Genomic DNA, 4,504 nt, shown 5'->3' on the forward strand with positions numbered 1-4,504 from the left:
AATCAATTACATATATCATGGATGAATAGTAAGTAGATTGAGCACATCTCCAACTCTTCTATAAATGTTTAATGTTCAAAATAATAGGAGGAGGATGAATCATGTTCAGAAACTCTAATATGCCTTTTGGGCCTTGTATTGTGCTCTGTGCTTGTTGCACCTGGTTGGTTTCATGAATATTAACACTAAAAGGTCTTGTTCATTAAAGCAACTTGTAAAAGAAGAGAAAAGGATTATTTCTATGGAAAAGGATTATTTGCCACTCTCTTGAAATTATTTTAAGCAAATTATTCTGTGTGATATTATAATTCCTACAGATATAATTCCTGTGTAATATAAAGCCATTTTATTCCGTGCCTTTGTGTGTGTGTGTGTGTATGTGTCTGTGAGAGAGAGAGTGAGCGAGAGAGAAAGTTAGAGGTTGTATGTGCATGCAGCTGGAATAAATGTCAGGTAGTTAAGATTTATTTGGTATGTATGGAGATGTTACTATTAGATTGTATAATATAGACTAGAGATAAGAAGTAAAAAGTTATGCAATACAAATGAAAGTAAAATTAAAGTTCACTGGTTCAAACACAGAATACATAATTTATCAAATACACTCATAACAGATTTATTTATATCTATGAGCAGCTGGTGCAATCTTGCTATTCTTATTTGAAGCATTCATATTTTTATATTAAGAATCATCAGTTTTCATGTCAGCAAAATCCTCTGTTAAGTTGATCCTCCAGACCTCCCATTACAAATCCTCAAGTATGATGACAAATTACTACTATGTATATTGTTATGTTTTTTTTTTTTACTTCAATAAATTATGAGGCATCTGCCCCAGGTTAAAGGCATATAGTTATTGTACCTAAACAAGTTTTTCAGTATAATTTCATAGTATCTACCTACATTAGGCCACATAAACTTCCTGCTTCCTTCCAATTGTTTTTCATTTTATAATTTCACTTTCCTTTCACCTGAGTAAAAATGTTCCATGTATACACAAAGGGAAGGGTAACATAAGTCACTGAAGTAGGATAATTTACATTTTTATTGTTGTTCTGTGCTAATTTCTCACGTGTTTAGTAATCCTAAGGGATGTTATAAATGCTTTTAATATGCACCGAATATACAATGTACAAACTGCTCTGTGACATTGTTTAATTTTAAAATAAAAATTAATTTTCTCCTTGTGCTGACCTGTATTCTTGACTAAGAAAACTAAAAACATTGACATGGAATTTAAGACAAAGGTAAACTATATGGAGGATTCTGTGGAAAGAAATACCTTCTTGGGAGTCTTAAATGTTCATTTAAAAATTTGGCAGTGGCTCAGTCGGTTGAGCATCTGACCTTGGCTTAGGTCATGATCTCATGGTTCATGAGTTCGAGCCCTGTGTCAGGCTCTGTGCTGACAGCTCAGGCTCTGTGCTGACAGCTCAGAGCCTGGAACCTATTTCAGAATCTCTGTCTCCCTCTCTCTCTTCCCCTCCCTTTTCATGTTCTGTTTGTCTCCCTTTGAAAAATAAATAAACATTAAAAAAATACAGTTTTAAGGATGTACTAAGTGGTTCCTGTTAAATCATGAGTCATTGCATTTGTTTTTAAGCATAGAAACCAGGGCTGACAACCTACAGTCTGCAGCTCAAATCTGATCTGCTACTTTTTTGGAAATTAGTGTATTATTGGAAAAAGACCATGCACACTTATTTATGTGTTATGTATAAATGCTTCTGCCCACAAAGCAGAGTTAAGTAGTTGCTAGAGAGAGAGACCATATTATCCTCAAAGCCTAAAGTGTTTACTTTAAAATTTTTTTCCAATATTGTTATAAACAAATATAAATAGATATCTATTTTGAACAAGTATCTTTTGATAATAGAAATTAATCTTCGGAATGCATGGGTGGCTCATTCTGTTAAGCCTCAGACTCCTGATTTCAGCTTAGGTCATGATCTCATGGTTCATGAGATTGAGCTCCATCTCAGGATCTGTACTGACAATGTGGAGCCTGCTTGTGATTCTCTCTCTCCCTCTCTCTCTGTCTTTCTGCCTCTCCTTCTATCTCTCAAAAATAAATACATAAACTTAAAAAAAAGAAACTAACCTTAACATAAGTACTTACATCTATGTACCAAGCAGTTTTGAACAATTTACATTAATTAACATCATTTAATTCTTACCTTACGAGGTGGGCAATATTAGTATCTCTATTTCATAAAAAATACAGAAACTGAGCCCAGGAGAAGTTGTAGATAACTAAGGTCATATATCTAGTGAAGGACAGAGTGCTAAAATTTGAACTGAAGTCATCTAATTCCAAATATATTCATATATTTGAACATTGTATATTTAGCCTAAGTATTCAGAAATAAGTTAGAATTTGGGATAACAATACAAATATAGAATAATCCAATAATTTTATGTTGACATTTGTAAAAAAAATCATTTAAAAATATTTATTTCATAAGGAATTTGCCATATTTGTAGATATTTGGTTCTGAATTCCTAAATTAAGAATCCCTGAAATATTTTCTCCCATTTCTTAATTTGTCTTTTCATTTTGTTGATTGCTTCTTTTGCTGTGTAGAAGCTTTTTAGTTTGATGTAATCCCTTTTTTATTTCTGCTTTTGTTTCTTGTGATTTTGATGTCATCTCAAAAAATATTGTTGCAAAAGCTAATGTCAAGGAATTTTCCTCTTATGTTTTCTTCTGGGAATTTTATGGCTTCAGGTCTTACATTTAAGTTTTTAATTCATTTAAACTTAAGTTTTGTGAGTGGTGAAAATTGGGGCCTAATTTCTTTTTTCTGGATGTGATTATCTAGAATTTCCAACATCGTTTATTGAAAATACCCCCCTTGTTCTATTGAGTATTCTTGTCTCCTTTGTCAAATATTAATAGACTATATATGCAAAAGTTTGTTTCTGAGTTGCAGAAATATTTGCAAACCATCTACTCTATACTGTAATGTTCAAAATATGTAAAGAACACATACAACTCAGTAGGAAAAATAAAAATAAAATATTACTCAATTAAAAAATGGTAGAGGATGTGAATAGACATTTTTCTTAAGAATATATGGAAATGGCCAACAAGTACATGAAAAGGCGCTCCACAGTACTCACATTAGGATCAGGGAAATGCAAATCGAACTGTAATGAGATATCAACTCACACCTGTTAGAATGGCTATCATCAAAGAGATAAGAAATAAGTATTGTCAAGTGCCTGGGTGGATCAGTCGGTTAAGCATCCAACTCTTGATTTTGGCTCAGGTCATTATATCACAGTTTGTGAGTTTGAGCCCCGCATTGGACTCTATGCTGTGACAGTGCAGAGCCGGCTTGTGATTCTGTCTTTCCTCTCTCTCTGGCCCTTCAGCACTATCTCTCAAAATAAAGAAATAAACTTTTTAAAGAAATAAGTATTGGCGAGGATGTGGAGTAAAGGGAACCGTTGTGTACGGTTGATTGGATTGAAAATTGGTAAAACCACTACAGAAATATGTTTGGAAATTCATCAGTAAACAAAAATAGAACTATCATATGATCCAGGAATCCCTCTTCTGGGTATATATCTGAAAAAAAGGTGAAATCGGTATTTAAAAGGGATGTCTTCATTTTCATGTTCATCATTGTACCATCATTTACAGTAGCTTAGATAAGGAAACAACTTGTGCTAGGTAAACATACACACATCTTTATCTATTTATCTGTAGATAGGAATTTAGGTTGTTTCCATATCTATCTATTTCTACATCTTTACCTATCTCTATCTCTATCTAATGGAATATTATTCAGCCATGAGACAGAAAGAAATCTTGCCATCTGCAACAATATGGATGGATCTTGAAGGCAATGTGCTTGTGAAATAAGTCAGATAGGAAGACAAATACAAAACATCACTTATAAGTGGTCATTAGAAAAGCTGAATTCATGTAAAAAGAAAGAAGAATGGTGGTGATCTGCAGCCTGTGGGGGGTGCAAGAAAAGGGGAAATGTTTGCCAAAGGGTATGGATCTCCACTTCCTTAAAATGAATAAGGGGATCTAATGTACAACATGATGACTGTAGTTAACAGTATTGTATTATATACTTGAAAGTTGCTAACAGAGTAGATCTTAAATGTTCTCACCACACATACAAGTTAAGTAAGTGAAGTAATTTTTTAATTTCTAGTTTTTATTTAAATTCTAGTTACTTAACATATAGTGTAATATTGGTTTCAAAAGAGTTTAATGATTCACCACTTATATATAACACGTAGTGCTTATCACAAGTGCCCTCCTTAACACACATCACCCATTTAATGAAATGTTTTGATGAAAGTGTTAACTAACCCTACTTTGGTAATCATTTTGCAATAGATAAGGATATTAAATCATCATGGTATACACTTTAAACTTACACAATGTCATATGCCAATTATATTTCAATAAAGCTGGAAAAAATCTTTCAAAAGTCTTAAATTATTAAATATGACAGATTTACTAAGAGCTAGATAATGT

The sequence above is a fragment of the Hyaena hyaena genome, unplaced genomic scaffold (genome assembly GCF_003009895.1).
Source record: "Hyaena hyaena isolate Hyena2069 unplaced genomic scaffold, ASM300989v1 scaffold_873, whole genome shotgun sequence".
Taxonomy (NCBI): Eukaryota; Metazoa; Chordata; class Mammalia; order Carnivora; family Hyaenidae; genus Hyaena; species Hyaena hyaena.